The sequence below is a fragment of the Myotis nattereri genome (genome assembly GCF_964212035.1).
Source record: "Myotis nattereri genome assembly, chromosome: 2".
NCBI lineage: Eukaryota > Metazoa > Chordata > Mammalia > Chiroptera > Vespertilionidae > Myotis > Myotis nattereri.
Genome location: NC_138076.1, coordinates 129,070,383 through 129,090,184, shown reverse-complemented (window position 1 = coordinate 129,090,184; position 19,802 = coordinate 129,070,383).

The window sequence follows — 19,802 nt, the reverse complement described above, 5'->3', positions numbered from 1 at the left end:
ACTCTGACAAAGACAGATATAATGACTATGGCAATCACAAGTCATTGTGGGGAATTTTTTTAAAATATATTTTATTGATTTTTTACAGAGAGGAAGGGGGAGGGTTAGAGAGTTAGAAACATCGATGAGAGAGAAACATCGATCAGCTGCCTCCTGCACACTTCCCACTGGGGATGTGCCCACAACCAAGGTACATGCCCTTGACTGGAATCGAACCTGGGACCCTTCAGGCCGCAGGCCGATGCTCTATCCACTGAGCAAAACCGGTTAGGGAATTAATTCCCTTTTAATGTGCATGAATTTCATGCACTGGGCTACTAGTTTACATATAAAAGTAAATGTTCTCAATAAAATATTAGCATATTAAATATATCTAGGCATTCAAGGAATAATATAGCATGATCATGTAGATACATTTCTAAAATTATAATTATTATAGCAACAATTCAAGGGAAAATATTATATCTCTAAATTTTAAAATAATAAAATTCTGATTAAGACTACTAGGAAAATTTGGCAAGGCATCAAAATACAAGAAAACTATAGACAAATAATTTTTTTGTATATGTTTTTATTGATTCAGAGAGGAATGGAGAAAGAGAGAAAAACATCATTGATGAGAGAGAATCATTGATTAGCTTCATCCTGCATGCCCCACACTGGGGATCAAGCCTTCAACCTGGGCATATGTCCTGACTGGGAATCTAACAATGACCTCCTGGTTCATAGGTCAACACTCAACCACTGAGCCACGCCAACTGGGCCTAATAGTTTTCTTTATATGAATATTATGGAATTAGAAATGGACAGATATAATTATCCTATATACAGTAGATATACAGAATATAAGTGATCTAGAAATATATCTCACGAGCAAAGAACATGCAAAAAATATATTAAAAAGTAAGATGTAAATGAATGTAAAGATATAATTTTCCTAGATAGAAAGTCTTAATGTCATTAAAATGTTAATCTGTCCAAATAAGAACATAAAATTAATATAACTACAATTAAAATTTCAAAACATTATTTTAAACCTTGTTGCATGCATTAAATATTTTATAATACAAAGTTTTAGGACATAGTAGAAAAACAAATTCCTGAGTAAAGGAATTCCTTAATATGAATTTTAAAAATGCCCACTAAAATTACTAATTACTATGTTGTACACTTAAAACTAATATAATATTGTATGTCAGCTATAACTGAAAAATAAAGTTTAAAAAAATGTGTCCACTAAACTCTATAAATAACTTAATAGAACTCACACTCCCATCTATAAGGTATGAGAAGGCCTATTCTTCCACATCCTTACCAGCACAAAACACAGAGCTGTAAATAATAATGAACAGCCACTAGGTTACCTAAAAAAATAAACATAATCAACATAGTTGAATCTCACTGTGTATACATTTTAGATTCCATTCCCCAATGGTAGCCACTCTCTTGAATTAGGTGTTTATCATTCTCATCCATTGCTTTATACTTTCACATTATACATACAGACAGAAATGCTTATGTTTTTAAGCTTTACATACATAATAAAAATCTGCATGCATTACTCTTCCATTGCTTTGTGTTGTTTTGGAAAACTGCATGTTTATAAGATGTTGATGCATTATTTACCCCCAGCTCATTCTAGTTTTTCATCTTCCAGTATACAATTCATCCCTGTGTTGGGTCTCCACATCTATGACCTCCTCGTTAATTTCTTTCATTGCCTTGTATTTTTCCACTTCCTTCTGGTGGTTTCTTCTCATGCCTACTCTTCATATCTCTGTGTGGGTTTTTTATTTTCAATGTTGATTCTGTTTCCTCTCAGCTTCTCAAGCAGTTTTCATTTCAAAACTGATCATATTTTCCCTTTTAATTTCTTTCTTAAGCTGCTCTCCTTTTCATTCACAAAGATGGTAATTCCTTTGAGAGGACAGAGGAAATTTAGCCTATTATTTTCATTTCCTGAAGTAATTATTATTCTAAAGTGTTTTATGTGCCACTTTTCTTTTACATGTCACATTCCTTTTCCATTATTTTTTAATGGTTTCTAAGGAAACTCGTTTTTCCTGCTTCTTATTCAACTTTTACTAGGCCCAATTTCATCTGGTTCAGATATTTGTACAAGAGCATTCATGGATTACCATCATGTCCCTTTGAATTATTGCTTAGGACTCAGGCTGGCAATCTGGACATTTAAGAAACTGAGGAGGAAAGAACATAGAGAAAGTAGACATAGGTGGTGAGGAGCTAAAGGTATGGTTATGTTGTCCATAGACACTCAACAAATATCTTGATCCTCACCCCATCCAATCTCTTTAAGAAAAATACCTCTTAAATTTTTGTCATTTGCCACCAAGCCGGTGTGGTTCAGGGGTAAAGCATTGACCTATGAGCCAGGAAGTCACAGTTCGATTCCCAGTCAGGGCATATGCAGGAAGCAGCCAATCAATGATTCTCTCTCATCAATGATGTTTCTATCTCTCTCCCTCTCTGAAATCAATTAAATATATATGTATTTGTCATTTACCCTTTCAAGGTGAGGTTAACTCCATAGGAACCCAGGTCAGTGTGAGCTCTTAGCTCAAAGGCCTTTTGTTAGTGGTTAGTTCTTTCTTACCTCTGTTTAGTCAACTTTTCTCAGCAGGTGTTTGATTCTCAGACACTCCTCTCTCATGTTTCCCTTGACTTACTTAACTTTTTGTAAAAACAGGTGAAAGAATACTGCCCCTGGTTAGGTCTCTTCCCCTCCAGCTCCTCTATTTCTCTGCAGTGTAGGGTTCCATTTCTCCAGTTCTCATTTCTCTGAAAATTTCTGTTAAAAACCCTAGAACATATTTCCCAATAACTGCACCATTAGAAATGGGGCTAGATCTATATTAACTCTGTGTCTTTGCTGAAATTGTCATAGTTAACTGGCAGATCTTCCTGAAAGTCTATGGAACAAGGAGGTAGGTGGCTGTTCCCCAGTTGATAAACCATTGATATGAACATGTCTTCATGAGGAATAAGGGAATTGTATGCTCTAATGTGTATTTGAATCACTCAGAGATCTTGTTAAAATTGCAGCCGCTTATATGGCCTGAGAATCTGCATTCTTAATCAGCTTTCAGATGATGCCGATGCTGCTGACTACAAACCACACTTTGATTAGAAAGGTTGTGCATTCACCAGAGCTCTCCAGAAAAACAGAACCAATAGGATATATTACAAAGAAATTTACTATGAGGAATTGGCTCATGCCATTATGGAGGCTGAGAAGTCCCATGATCACGTCTCTGCAAGCTGGAGATTCAAGAAAGCCGTAGTGTAGCTGGAAGACCTGAGAGCCAGGGAGGCCCTGGTATAAATTCCAGTCCAAGACTGAAGGCCTGAGAACCAGGAGTGCCAAGAGCAGGAGAGATTGATGTCTCAGCTCTAACAGCAGAACAAGAGTCCAAATTTCCTCAGCCTTTTTGTTCTAGGTTAGGTCCTCAATGGATTGGATGGTGCCCACCCACATTGGAGAAGGCCCTCTGTGTTATTCAGTTCATTTATTCAAATGCTAATCTCCTCCAGAATCACCCTCATGGTCATACCCAGAAATAATCTTTAACCAGATACCTGGGCATCCCATGGTCCAGTTTAAATTTGTTAATTTTTGACACATAAAAGTAACCATCACAGGCTGTAATCATGAGGCATAGAAAGCAAGAAAGTACTAAATGGCTGGCTAAAAATTTTACAATAATAGCTAATATTTATTAAAATGTGACTACATCCTAACCACAGCACTAAATTCTCTGCATGGATTATCTCACTTAATTCTCATAATGATCATGTGAGGTAAGTACTATATTTCCATGTTATAAGGGAGGAAATTAAGGCACAGAAGGATTGAGTAATTTGAGATTAAATATTTAGGAAGTGTCAGAATTGAGCAATCTGACTTCAATTTGAAACACCATCTCCTAGGGCCCTGTGTTACTCTACTATAGTACAGAAAGCAAGGGTCTGGCCATGCTTTTATAACAAGTAGGGTTGTACTTAATGAAACTGGTGGGATGCTGGGGAAGATGGCCTGGGGGTGTTCTCCGAAATGTAAAACCGCACTGGTGCTTCCTACAAGGTCCAAGTTGAGAAAGAAGTGAATGTAGCTTTACTGAGGAAAGAAAAGTGATACATACCAGTAAGAATAATAAGAGGAAAAATTGGTGATAAAGAAAAAGAGAAGTTGGAATCGTTACACTTCAATTTAGAGAACGGAGAATCATGACATAAAATTTCTTTAGAAAGTCCCAGAGAAGTTGTGTGTGTGTGTGTGTGTGTGTGTATGACAAGTCAGAAGGATAAAGGGAACTCATATTTCCATGGGCAAAATACTATTTCAAGAGTCAGACCCCAATGAAGCTTTATAATCAAACCCCAACCACCACCACAGCTAAGGTTTCTTCCATGTTCCAATGACTTTTGTGCATAACTCAAAATGCAAAATGTACTTATCCACTCTTTTATTTATATTTCCCTCGCTAGGCTGTGATTTTTATTTGATTTATTTTTATTTTTTTATTACAAGGTCTTATTTTATAGACATATCCTGAGGTTTAGGTACACTGGAATACTTTATTCACTGATGGTCAGCTCTACAATCTTGACATCATTCCTTTTTCACTACTGGCATCCCTCAACCCATCACAGTTCACTTAAATGCCACTGTTGTTATGAAGCCTTCCCTAAATTAAGCATTTCACTCTGTGCCTTTATCATGACACAAAGTATCGTCTTATTGATACATTTTGCAAAGCTCTTTTGTGCATTAAATTATAGACTCCTAGTGGTGAAGACTGTCTTCATGACCTTTGAATTCTCATTAGAGCTGAGCATCAGTTGATACTCAAAGAATAAGATAATGAATACATAGTTTAAAAGAAAGAAAAGGAACAGAGATTTAGGCAAAATGCATCTGGATTGGCTAAAATGGACTCAACAGCAGCTTAAGACAAAGTTTAAACAATCCAAGAGAGCTTCCAGATCCTTCCATATATATAGTATCTTTCCAGATCCTAACTTCTTTTTCTAATGAACACATCACCAAAGAATGAGCCATTTTCTTCTTATTCTTTGGAAAGTTATCATGCAGGTGTTTTTAGGGCAGAAGAGAGAGGGTACCTGGAGCTAGATTTACCTTTGAATTAAGATAAAAATAAAAACAATCACTTAATAAGAACATTTTAATAAGCAAATGATTCAGAAATGCAGAAAGAGATTTAAGAAACAAAAACAGGTTAAATTTTATTTTGTTTGAGGGGAAGATCAGAGGATGCCTGCTGTGGTGCCTTACCTGGACCGAATGAATGCAAAGCTTGTGATGGCAATTACTGATTTACTCTCAAGTGGATTCCATGGGCTGTGCGCACCCTTAGAGAAGGGCAAGAAAAAAATGAGAGATTTTGTGATTTCCTTCTTTTTTTCCTAACTCCAACGGTGTTTTAATTTTCTACAAACTCTTTATTTCTGTTTGGAGACAATATGATTGGGGAAGGGGGTGCACTACACAGAACCCAGAAAGCCATGACAACTAAAGAGGAAAAATACGGATTCTGTAAAAATAAAATTCATAACAATTGTGCTCAAGACAAATTTATTTCTTTGGCTTCTAAAATAACTGTCAGCAAGAAATGACTCTTAGCTGAGTTTACAAAGTAAACATAAAATGTTATGAAAACTTTTGGGTTCTCCGTGTCCTGTTGGCATCTCCTTTTCACTTAGAGTGATTTATTTAGTTCACTATCATGGTCTTTTTAAATCAAGACAACAAAATTTCAACTCTTCGATGAGGTTCTGAGAAGCCAAAATCTTAACAGCAAAACAAAACACAACAAAATAAAAACAAAAAATACTTCTTACAACTTAAAATATTTCATGTAGTACGTACTCAGAGAATCGCCTCATTCAGTCAGTTTGGGAAACCGGCACAGTTAGGCAAAATGAACCCACACCTTTCTACCAGTTGTTTTGCGTTTGCTTTTGTTTTTTACTGAACATCAAGATTTCTTACAACAGAAGAATATTTTGATGATCTTATCATCATGCAACATTGGTTTTTAATTCTTCATTTCAGTCACTCAAATTCTTCTAGCCTAGACCCATGTATTCTTTTGGATATTCAACCTCCTAAGTTTATGTGCAGGAAAACAATTTTACTTATCTCAGGTAATAAGGCCTTACAATGGAGAAAACACCAAACAAAATACCACTCCGCCCCCACATCACCTTATATATGCAGACTAAGTCTTACACTGTGTGTGTTTATTTTCCATTTTTTCCCACTAAGTTGTCCCCTTTGAGAAGTTCTTAGCACTAGGCTCCCGAGAGCTTTACCAAATTACTGTTTCACGTTTAGCATCTTTTGGCCATTAATCACCACACTCAGAGAAAGGTGCGACCGTTTGCCAGTAATCAGCTCTTTGGTTCCCTGTGATCCGGGGACAAGAACGTGTAAGTGCTTGGGGATGGAGAGGAAGAAAAGAGGGAAGAAAGTAGGGGAAGAAGAAAGAAAATACAATTTTTCTTCAGATAAAAAATGGAGTTAGAGGACATCTAGAAGGTATCTAAAAAAAAATAGGAAACAAGCCAACACTCAACATAGATATAAAAAACATACAAAACAAAATGATTGTAAAGTGCACAGTCCTAGGTACTTCCTAACATCAAGTTTTGTAGCTATTCTTGGAGTAGACGTACAGTAATCCTCCCTTAGCCACTGCCAGGGAAGCCTGAAGTCGCGGTTAGTACCAAACCCTGTGTGTACTGTTTTCTCCGATACATGCATACCTATGATGAAGTTTAATTGATAAATTCGGCTCAGTAAGAGATTAACAATAACTAATAGAGCAATCATAACAATGTACTGTAGTAAAAGTTATGTAAATGTGGCCTCGCTCTTTCAAAATACCTTATTGTACTCTACTCATCTTTTCACTTAAAAGAAGCAGTTTACAGCTTCTCTGAGGTATATTTGAATTGCCAGCATCACTATTGCACTTTGGGGCCATTAGTAATTAAAATAAGGGTTACTTGAATGCAGCACTGTGTTGTGGCCACCAGAAGTGACTAAGGGCGGGAACTTATACAGCGTGGGGATGTAGGACAAAGGGATGATTCAAGTCATTGATGGGACTGAGCAGGACACCTGAGATTTCATTGCTCCTGAGAACGGCAAATAATTTAAGACCTATGTATTTTTTTTTGTACTTTTCCATTAATATTTTCAGATCCCAGTTGACCGTGGATAACTGAAACTGCAGAAAACAAAATTGCAGATTAAGAGGGGGGACTACTGTACATGTAAGCACTCATTCCACAACACAGTAAGATGGAAAAGGCAGCCAACATCTACTGAGTGATCATTCCTGTCCCGGGTCCTGTTAGCCCCCCATAATTATCCCATTTAGGATCCCAAATACCCTCTGAAGGAGATAACCTGATCCCAAACCCACAAGGCCCCTCATATTTCTGCAATTCAGCATTTTTCAGATTTCACAAAGCCCTCAAAGAGCACGTGCCATATAGTATGAATCCCTTTCAACATTCCTACAGTAAGATGTGCAGACAGACACAGGAGTAGGAAGATGACTTCTCTTCAGGTCAGGTCAGGTTTGATTGCCCAAAGTGTTTTTGCCAAACCTAGATTTAAAAAACACACCTGTGTTCAGAGGTTGGATTTCAGAGTTGAAGATTGGATGTATTTCCATCATTTTACAGGCAAAGAAATGGGCACTCAGAGGATAAAGTACCTGCCTCCTGCAACCTGCAGCAGGCTTGGGGCTGGATCCAACCAGGAAATCTCAAACTCGAGGCTGTGCCTAACACCCCTCTATCCTGCCTCTCAGGCTTCCTCTGAGGGGTCTAAGGAAATGCAGACGTGTCTGAAGGCTTTCTGTCAGTCCTGAAGTCTTCCACTGTCTTTTCTGCTCCTTGTTACCTTTCTCCGCAACTGCACCTAGAAAATAATTTTGAGGGGCAGGGAGGGTTGGGAGGGAGGGCGGATTTCCTTCAGTGACAGTAGAAGGAGGAAACATTACCCTGGACTCCCTTAGGAATTGGAGTTTTGCTCCTGAGAAACAAAGCTGAGAAGGTAAGGGAGGGGAGTGGGGAGGAGAGTGGAGGAGGGTAGAGTGAAGGAAGGGAGGGGAAGAGAAGGGGGGGAAGTGGGGGGCAGGAAGGGAAAAGGAGAAGAGAAAAAGGACCTGAATCCCGGGATCCAGAAATGACCAAAGCATTTGAAAGATCCGAATAATGCAAATGCAAAATGTCTATGCTGCTGCAGGGTCAGTCTCTTGTCTTCTCACACCTTTGCTAAAATCTGCTTTCTAGGAGTGAATATTTGCCAAAATGAGGATGCCGCAAAGCTTCACATCTGGCTAGAGTGCACATAGGACAGCCCACACCGGCTGGTGAGAGGGTCACCAAACTGATCTCACCCAGCAGAGGCAGTGCTTCAAGGGCAGAGTTCGGAGGAGAGGATGTGCTACCTAGGGATGTGGGGAACCTGAGAATGACATTGGACTTGATCAGGTCAGAAGAATGGGGTTTGATCAATCTTCAGGGTGAACATGGCAAAAATCAGGTTGCATTGGGTACCTGAGTTCGTGGGTGGTGGGTTTCCTGCATGCAGTGGGGCATCTCCAGCATTTAGTCGTGCCCTTCTACATTCTAACATGCTTTTCCCGGGAGAGAAAGGAGCGCACCTGAAATCACACATGACCCTGACATGGCCACAGGAGCATGTTCGGGGAATGGTTTTTGCCTTGCCTGCTAAAGCAGGAAAAGGGATGAGACACATTGCTGGTGGTTTTAATTTAAGATCCTAATGGGTAAACTTGAGCTTAGTGGCCAAACTAGTGCCAGAAAAAAATCAAGCCCTCAGGAGTGAGTCTTGCATGAGCAAAGCCGCCTCAGTACCTCTTTCCCATCTCCCAAACCATGGCAGCTGCACCCTCTAACCAGTGCTTCTGCATCACTATCTCGGGTGCCGAGCTCACAGATGGGCATTTAACTGGGGTCCAAGCATCATGTGGGGCTCCATTTGCTTCTTCCTCTTCTTCTTCTTTTTTTAAAAAATGTTGTAGCTTTTGGTACTTCACCACCAGCATGTATGTGGCTAGGGCTTGTCAACGTGCCCGCTTGTATATTCCCATTTCCAACGTGAAATAGAACTCAATTCCAATGAAAGCGTCCTTGCACAAGTCAGCACTCCCTATATGTTGGCGATCTGAAAGCTTGTGAAAAATAGACCTTTGAGTGTTGACCTGTGAACCAGGAGGTCATGGTTCAATTCCCAGTCAGGGCACAAGCTTGGGTTGCCAGCTCGATCCCCAGTGTAGGGCTTGCAGGAGGCAGCCGATCAATGATAGTCTCTCATCAATGTTTCTATCTCTCTCTTCCTCTCCCTTCCTCTCTGTAATCAATAAATATAAATATTTTAAAAAATAGACCCTTCTTGGCTCACAAACTATTTTTGTCAGGTGCTTTACTCTAAACCAAAAAGGTTAAGATTTTAAATGTTATGTACACGGGGGTTTATTTTTTTGGTGTGATAATGGGAAATATTTTTTCTTTCTCTGTAAACTTCCTTTTACCTAAATTAGTGTCCAGGCATTAGAACAAACCATATATTAAACATTTTTAAAACTGACCAGAACATTTCTTTCCCTGCACTAATTTAAGAAGGGCATACACACCGGACACTCAAATGGATGCAGAGATTTTCCTTTGCACCATTTCTTAAATTTTACTCTCCTCTTCTCAATGCTAACCTTCTACTTCCCTAGTTTCCCAGCAAACACATATGTAATACACATACACATGTGTCTGTGTTTTGTTCCCATGAAATAAATTTCTAGTAAAATGAAAGTTTTCTCAGGAAAAAAAATATACTATATTAAGCCAGAGAGTTGGACTCAAGATAGTGAAATCTATTTTTATTCTAATAACACCCTAAAATCTTTAAGTTATTAAATAGTCAACTAAAAGCTCCATTTTGGTAAGTTTTATCAGAACTTTAATTATTACCTAACACAAAGTGTTACACCAAACGACTCAGATTAAAAATAAGTCTGTCCAACCACACATTTAAATGTTTTTATTTTGTTCTACATAGTACAGGGTTTTCCTATCTAAATGAACAAGTTCAGTATGAGTAGGTGGAAGGAAGAAAAACAAAGGGACGTTCATTAGGAAATGAAGGCAGACTTTTCTCATGAAAACAGAAGGGCAAAAGCACACCTTTCAAAGTCAGAGAGTCATTGCCCGCATTTTGATAAACAGAATGAACTTTAATCTGCACAGATGAATCTGAGAAATCTTCCTGGAGAGATGCCATAGATTATCATAATAAATATTATTAGCAAAGTCACAAGGCTATAATCACTATCTGTATCTATGATACAGAATTTCAGATTAACATGTTTATTTTACTTGTGTCCCCAAATTTAACATTAGGGAATTTTGGTTGTGGTAGCATCATCATTAGACAAATTATCCTATCTAATAATAGACAAACATGGTAATTGACCGTACCTTCGCTATGCCTCCCATTGGCTAATCAGCACAATATGCAAATTACCCGCCAACAAAGTTGGCGGCTAATTTGCATACTGCAGGCAGGGCAGGACAGCTTCATCCCGCCTGCCCTGCCGCCATCTGGGCCTGCTATTTGTGACCCGGGGTGACGGGTGTCTGTGTGCAACCCGACCCGGGGCAGCAGGGCGGTACAGCAGCGATCGGCCAGCCCGCCCAGCCTCCATCCGGGCATCCCGTGTGCGACCCGACCCGGGGCAGCACCCCAACCCCTAGATCGGCCCTGCCAAGTGCGCAACCCAGGGAGGCGGGGCAGGCACCGAAGGATCAGGCCTGTCATCTGCCACCTGGGGAGCGGGCCTAAGCCAGCAGGTGGTTATCTCCCGAGGGGTCCCAGACTGTGAGAGGGCACAAGTGGGGCTGAGGGACACCCCTCTCTCCTCCCCTTCTCTGCCAGTGCACAAATTTTTGTGCACTGGGCCTCTAGTATATATATAAAAACCTAAGCGACCGTTACGACCAAACAACCGGAACGATCGGTCAACCAGTCACTATGCCGTGCACTGGCCACCAAGGGGCAGACACTCAATGCAGGAGCTGCACCCTGGTAGTCAGTGCACTCCCGCAGCCAACCTTCCGTAGCCACTCCACCCTGCCCCACCACCAGTGGCCAACCTCCCGCAGCCCCTCCCACCGGCCAGCCAACCTCCCCCGGCCCCTCCCCTGAGCCATCCGGCCCCCTGATAGGCCTCGATCACCGGCCAGGCCGAGGAACCCCACCCATGCATGAATTCATGCACCGGACTGATAGTGTGTGTGTGTGTGTGTGTGTGTGTATATATATATATATATATATATATATATATATATATATATTCATAAAAGCGTAATATGCAAACCAATCATATGGCGGAACGACTGGTCACTATGATGTGCACTGACCACCAGAAGGCAGACACTCAATGCAGGAGCTGCCCCTAGCCTGCAGGCTCCAGATGGGGAACAGGGAACCAGGGGTGGATGGCAGCAGATGTGGGCGGTGCCAGGCCAAAGGGGGTGCGAGCGGGGCCCCAATCACCCTGCCAATCGCCCACACACAGAAGGCAACCAACAGCAGCGGCAGGGGGCGGGGCCGGCTGCGGGCAGCTGGGGAAGATTGGGTTTGATCACAGGCCAGGCCTAGAGACCCTACCCATGGGTGAATTTCGTGTGCTGGGCCTCCAGTATATATATGTAAATTCTAAGATATTCTGGAAATGTAGATTGATCAGCATTTACAAGAACAATTGGCGGTTTTAAGAGTCTACTTAAAAGATCTCCAGGAAAGGTCCCATAGCACTTTTGGTAAATATTTGCTTTGGACAAAAGTTCTAGTTCTGCATAAAATCCTATATAATATCACTATTGCTTTTCAAAGTATATTTTCCATTTTTCATTCATTCTCTTCCCCTTTCCCCACCATCCCATCCCACCATTATTAGTCAAATGGCCAGAATTATCTGGTTCATGTTTAGGAGTTTTTAAAAGGATCCTCTGTACACCCAGAAATCTGGTTTCTGCTTCCTTTTTAGCTTTGCTTCGACTTTCAGATGAGGGAGAATCATATCTGATTTGGACTTAACCTTAAAATGTTAAAAGTACTCATCCAATTTTTATACAATCAAAGGAAGACAATTAGACTGGATGGCTACATCAAGTTTCAAACTGCTCAGAAGGAGATTCTTATTCCTTGGGTTCGGAACACGGCTGGGGTAGACAGAATTCATGGTGAAATATATTCGAGAAAGTACATTTTCAATCATCATTGACAAGGCAAGTAGAACCAGGGAAATATCCATTTTTATATCTTAACATCAGGGACTTTCTGTAACTCAAGAATAGGCCAGATACCTGCTAGCACCTTAAATAGAGTAAGTATTCCATAATTTTTGAATGGCTGCATGATGAAAGTTAACGTACCTTTGCTTTTATCTTGTCTCATTCATGAATGGCAGGGGCTCTAAATGATAACAAGCCTCTGTACTTTAATCTCAGAGTCTGAGGAACAGGCATTTTGGATAACTGAATTTTCCAGTTATCTAAATGTCAGCAAGAAAATCCTGTTTTCAATGCTTGTCTGTTAGTGTGCCTAGCTATACATCTTAGCAAAATATTGAGCATCTTGCTGAGACTCTATCACTATATTGAATATCAATTCTCATTTCATATGTATTATAAAGTTTTAAAAAGTCAGACTTAGTTATTTTTTGTTAATCTTCACCAGAGGATATTTTTTCCATTGATTTTAAGAGACAGTGGAAGGGAGAGGGCTGAAGGAGAGAGAGAGTGGAGAGAGATCAATGTGAGAGAGACATCGATTGGTTGCCTCCCACATACACCCCGACTGGGGCTGGGGATCAAACCTGCAACCCAGGTACATGCCCTTGACTGGGAATTGAAACTGGGACCCTCCTCTGGTCCATGGGCCAATGCTCTAACCACTGAGCTACCAGCCAGGGCTAGACTTATTTTTTTTTTTTGTGACAATTGTCTTCTTATCAGCCTGCTTATTATGATCTGTAATTCTCTCTAAAATGGGGAGGATTAAAACAAAAATCCAACCGGGTATTCCAATTATCAAAGTTGTGCTGATTCCGATAGCATACAATGACCAACAAACGAAGTAAAAAGTGGTCAGGAAACAACTGTCCTAAACCAGATAGTTTGACATTACTAAAACAGCGTCCAACAATACCAAATTACAATTATGTATTTGGGGAGGAATGAGCCTGGCAGGATTTTGGAATTCACTCAATCTTTTGAATGGAATGTTCTTTTTCCAGATATCTCCTAGGCTGTTTCTCTGGTCTCCTTCAAGTTTCTGCTCAAATATCACCTCCCTGACTATTTTACTTAAGATAGCAACCTTCCTCTTGCTTCCACCCCAATAGGGGTGTCCCAAGGTCTCCCACAGCATCCACAGCACCAGCACGGCCGCCCTATCCCTGAGCACTACCACCATCTCATATATCATACATTTCACTGACTTGTTTACTTTCCTCTCCAAGGGGAAGGATTTTTGTTTGGTTTGCTGCTGTATTTCTAAATGCCTAGGATAGCTACTTTCAACTTTTTTCTTTTTTCATCTCATGGCACACATAAACTACTAAAATTCTGTGGCACACCAAAAAAAGATATATATTTTTGGCCTATGTACCAAAAAAGATAGGCATAATTTTGATTCATTTACACCAGAAAGATATTGTTCTGTTGGTTGTCATTTTTTTTTTTTTTTACTTGACAATCTAAGGCAGTGGTTCTCAACCTTCCTAATGCCTCAACCCTTTAATACAGTTCCTCATGTTGTGGTGATCCCCAATTTCATTGTTACAAATTGAACATAATTAAAGAATAGTGATTAATCACAAAAGCAATATGTAATTATATGTGTTTTCCGATGGTTTTAGGTGACCCCTGTGAAAGGGTCGTTTGACCCCAAAGGGGTTGCGACCCACAGGTTGAGAACCGCTGATCTAAGGGAAAAGAGATCAGTATCCCTGACTAAATAGTCAGGTATTGCATGTTTGAAAAATTCTTTCAGCACAATGACTGAAAATCACTGGCCTACAACAATTCTGGACACATAGGAGCTTCTCAACTAATATTTATGAATGAATAAGATTAACTAAGAATTAGCATTTTCTAAAGCTCTGTTCTGAGTTCCTGACTTCAAGTTCTTCTTGTCTAAAGGGAAAATCAGGCATGGATGCAAACAATTACAAATACAATGGGAGCAGAAAGCAATGCACTGAGATGGGATATTGGTTAGGAGCTGGATTCTAGCCTCCAATCATCCCATAGTTCTCTGAGCTCGGGGAAGTCACAATATAACATCACTCTACCAAATCAGAGATGACTTATAGGCTTGTGAGAGGAGTTAGTGAAGAGATATGCACAGGTGTTTAGCACAGTCCTGGCACTTAGGATGTCTACAGGAAGTGCCTGCAACATCAGGTCAGATTCTTACAGAGTCGAGAGCACAGCGCAGGGTCTACAGTGGTTTGCTGCTCCTGGAAAGGGCCGCCAGGAAGAGGGCAGAGGAGGAAATGGAGGAAAAGTTGTCCTCAGCATGCATACAAAGGAACACCATTTAAATTTTCCTGTGCTTAATGCATGAAACTTCTTTTTAAAAATAAGTAATATGAATATGTAATCAGAGTAGGACTTTCCAATTGCAAATGGGTATTGACAAGTCTCTCTCTCTGCTAACTAAATCTGGCTCATCCTTCCATACACCTTCACTTGGTTGCCATTCTTTCGAAAACTGAATGTGGGGGAGGAGGGGGGGAAGTCCAACTGGTAATAAAATATTAGGTGTTATTGCAAGAAATACCAAAGTCACTCAACCACCACACCACTGCTTTGGCAGCAGAGGCTGTGCTTAGCAGAACACATTGTTCTTCTCAGGAAAAATAATAGTTAATTCAAGATCTGGTTCCAGTTCGTTTTCCTAATCAGAACACTAAATCCACAGGGGGAAATAAGGAGTTAATCCCCTTTTCAATCCCCTGGTGAATTATCTCCTTTCCCTGTCCCTCAGTAAACCCCAGTCATTAACTAACAGTCTCTTCAGGACAAATCTTCCCATCTCTGCACTCAAGAATCTTTAAAGACAGTGACACACAGCTCTTGAATTCAATCCATTTCACAACTAATGGTGCTGTAACTTAAGTCTATGTTCTAACTGCTCTTTGGCAACTGGAGTTGAGAATTTTGAGATGGAAGGAAGTCCTCAAGGCTAGGACTCAGATGTATACAGTTTTAACACTCGGCTCCTTTTATCTGAAAAATCTGCTAACGAGTGACATGATCAGGCTAAAAGAAAAAAGGGGGGGGGGGGTGTTATATAAATTTGGCATGATCACAATCTTTTTCAATTGATCATGATTCTAAAGTTTCGGCCTAATAATAAACACCAGGCAATCCTTAGTAAGCTTGTGAGTCAGTCAGTGATGGGGATATGACTCAAATTTTACTACTCACTTTAAAAGACCAAAAAGCCATACTAAGTTGAGCAGGGACGTACTATATTAGTAACCACTAAATCATAACTAGTTGAAAGGCAACAGTTTCTTCTGGTGACAATTTGCTTCATGTTTAAAGTAACCATTACCGCATGATTAGGAAGCAAAAATAAAGTCAGAAAAAGGAGAGGGAAGACAACTCATTTTTTATTGAGTCAGGGCTCTATAACCATATTATTTAACCAAATTTTAAATGCCCCAAAAGGGAGTTTTCTGGGAAGGTAGAAATGTTCTATCTCTTGATCAGGGTGTGGATCACATGGGTATGCAAATTCTACTGAACTCTACTCATTTAAGTGTATACAATTTCACATCAATTTAAAGAGAAAAAAAAATGTGACACACACCTTGAAAGAATGGCCAGGTGGTACTGACATGGTATGCAAATTCTACTGAACTCTACTCATTTAAGTGTATACAATTTCACATCAATTTAAAGAGAAAAAAAAAATGTGACACACACCTTGAAAGAATGGCCAGGTGGTACTGACACTCAAAATGTAAACCTAGAATGAAACCATTGTTTTAAAAAAATGCTATTCAAATAGATACTCATTGCAAAAATGACAAGTGCTATAACAAAAAAAAAAAAATGTGGCAAATGCTCAAGATATGGTTAAATTGTGCTGTTTTGTACGTCATGAAAGTGCCTCTAATCTAGCAGCTCACACGAAAACCCAACCTGCCATGCTGAACCCTTACAACGTGAACGTAACTAACGTCTGTGCCAGAACAAATCATAACAACCTAGCTGTTCCAGAAAACACTGAGTTCTGTTTGGGTTCCTTTTGGACTAGATAAGGTGTTCTTACTTCTTGATGCGCGCACTGGAAAGGAGACGCAGTGCTGGTTGCCGAGCCCTTATTCAGAGATTAGACTCTTAACATAGGCAAATGAGGTGACAATCTGTTCTGGCTGATGCTTATAATCTGGGTTTAATTATTAACAGCAACCTGTTTTACTCTCAAGAGTTACAGTTTGGTTGATAAACTTATCGAACACATTATAAGGTCAGTCTACGTCTAAAGCCCCACAGCATTGGGCCTCACTTCCTTAGTTCCTCTCCACTCCAGTCCCTGGTCTTCTTGAGCCTCCCCCACTCACTGCACACTCTAGCCAGATTTGTGCACTGTTACCCCTCCCCTGCCTCCTTCACTGAAACCCTTACGCATCCTCCAGATCTCAGCTCGTGCCCCTCCTCTGGGAAGCCTCTCTGTGGCAGTCACATCTATTATAGCTGTCAGGACACCACTTTACCACTATCCTTTCCTTAGTGATGTCTCGGTCCAATTTTTACATTTGTTGTTAACTTTCTTTCTGTCACTCGGCTCTAAGTCCCTCTTGGGCAGAGCTGATGACTAGTTTTGCAACCTCAGTGCTTAGTGCAGTACTGGGCACACTGAGGAACTCAGTGAGTACCTGTTAAATGAAATGTGATAAACAGGACAAAGCACCAATCACATTTAACCACTAGAAAGCACCCCAGAAGGCTTAGAAAGGACAGGGTACTGTGGAAAAAGCAAGAATCTGGGAGTTAGAAGGGTCGCTAGTATCTAATGTTTCAATGCTACATCAGCATTCCATCTCTAAACTCTACAACCGAAACTCCTGCCTCTAGGAATAACTGTTCTGACAAAACTGGCCACCTAAACCTTGCTTTAATTAATTCAAAACTCTAATTCTTACTTCCCAATTTTAAACATTACAGGAACACACTGACTGATTTATAAGGCTACACGGGGCCTGAACCACACAGGGCTCTAAGATGCAATACTTCTGGAAGGGTCAAAGGAATCTTGCCTGTAAGTCTCTTGAGGTTCTTTTAAGAATGGGGCCCTTTGTTTCCTATAGGATTGCAAAATAAATTAGCAAGAAGCTTTGCTGGCTAAGTACCTCCTTCACTGAGGTATACAGTAATGCTACACAACCCAGCAGCAAGTTATTCAAGGAAGATATCGTCACATAGAAAAAGGGAATTGAGTTTAAATGAAAAAGAACTCATGGTCAATGATTCATTTATGACTGACTAAAAGAAATCAATTACAGTATTAGTGGTTCAAGCAGAGGTTGCATCAGGTTACATCACAAGAAGAAACTCAAACCCAAACTGATAACTTATAAAAGGCTGCTTTTCTTTGCAGTGAAGGAAGTACTCACACCACTCTAGATTAAGATGAGATTGAGAACCACTGAGTTCTGTTTAAAAACCAGCTTGAAAATATCTTGCAAAAGCACGGCCAAGTACAAATAGCTCGAAGGGCTGCAAACCCTGGGAAAAGTCAACTTACTTTATACAGCAAAGAGCTCTTGTGAGAATTACACAAGATAATGACTGCAAACGTGCATTGTACAGGGCTGCACTGCTATACCCACCTGGGTATAGCACTCCTTTCTCAAGGTGTCTTCAATATAGACAAAAAGATCTGACAAGATTTCTTCATTTTTTCTTTTTTTTTGCTTTACTGAGAACATAGCTATGAAAACCACAATATTAAAAACACAGCCCAGGAAAGTCTGTAAAATAAATATGAAAGGCCTGGTTTATCTACTTCCACCCTTAAAAAAGGGAATGGAGTGTTCATTTTCCTTCCTATATTATTTCACAAACACAAGTACATTTCTTGCAACTATTGGCTAAAGCAAACCTTCAAATAACCCTAAAAACAATCACAAGTAACATCAAATTTTCAAGAAAACAATCCGCTATATTTAATTTGCCTCCATGATACAGAAATTGTAACTTCCAAGAATCCAACCATTATCGCTAGTTTTCATGCTTGACCTTGACAACAGACTTATTTTTATGCCCAGTTTTACATATGGAGTGATGAGCTTAGAAAGGCAGGGCAACATGTCCAAAGTCACAAGCTGGTACCTGGTACAGGCCTGGATTCCAACTCATCCTTATGAGTCCAAGACTAGTATTCTTTATACTACATCCCAACTGCCTCCTAAAGAAAGCCGAAGACAGCTGTAAGCCTAGTGGACAGAGAGTGAAAGGGTTTAAAGAATAAAAATGACCAAAGATGGCCAAGAGCAATGAGAAGTTAAAACATACATGTTCCAACAATGGAAGTCAAGATAAATAAATCATACTCCACTATATAACAATAGTTAAGAGCTCGGATTCTGGGGTTAGAATAGACTGAGGTCAAATGATGAATTAGCTCTTTATTAGCTGTTCAGTATTGGAGCAACTTAAACGCTGTAAGCCTGTTTTCTATCCATAAAATAAAAACTAAAAAATACTGACCTACTTACTTGCCAACCTCACCCAGTTGTTGGGAGGTCAGGTAAGAATATATATTGGTAACTTAAAAGGCCCACAAATGCAATTTATAGGCAATACAACTCCATTTGGTTTATTTACTCAAGGAGACAAAACTGCCATAAATTAAGTCTGAAAAATGCATTCAATCTTGTTTATAGTATAGCTGTAGAATCTTATCACTTTAGGTTTAGGCCCATTAATAGAATCTTCTCAAGTAAAGTTTAATTTGTTAGCCATTTTTCTTTCCTAAAAATTTAGGGATTGCTCTGAACAAGAGAAAAAAAAAAAAATACAGGGGACTTCTGGTTAAATCATAATTGCTAAAACAAATTTAATCACTGATGTAAAACTACATTAACTCAGTTATTTTGCAAACATGAAAATGTTACAAAAGCCGTAACATTTAAAAAGAAAATTTCGAAAAACATAAAATATGAATTTCAACACATAGCAATACATAGTTTAATATACAGGAGCACATGGACTTTGAATTGGTGTAACACTTAATTTTGGTATCTGTTGGCTATAAAAGATATCTTCATTTTACAAATAAGGACTAAGCAGATAAGCTAAAATTAGAAAACACAACCCTCTTTGGATTGCTATAACAGCTTTTCATTTTAAGACTTATCACTTAAAGAATACAACAATCAAATTATTCTTGGAAGAGCAAACATCTACTTTAGTGATAACTAGAGAAACAGTTTCTAAACATTTTTGATCATGCACCCCTATCAAAAAAAGTTAGCATATCCCCCAAATATGCATATTTGTTTATAAAAGGTACCATGTGCTTTTGCATACACACATGAAAACACATGTGGAAATATTTTAAAAGAATGACATAACTTTGGAAATGGACTATCTAGAGAATTATTAAACATGTCTTCTATCAATGTTACAATCTGAAGTAA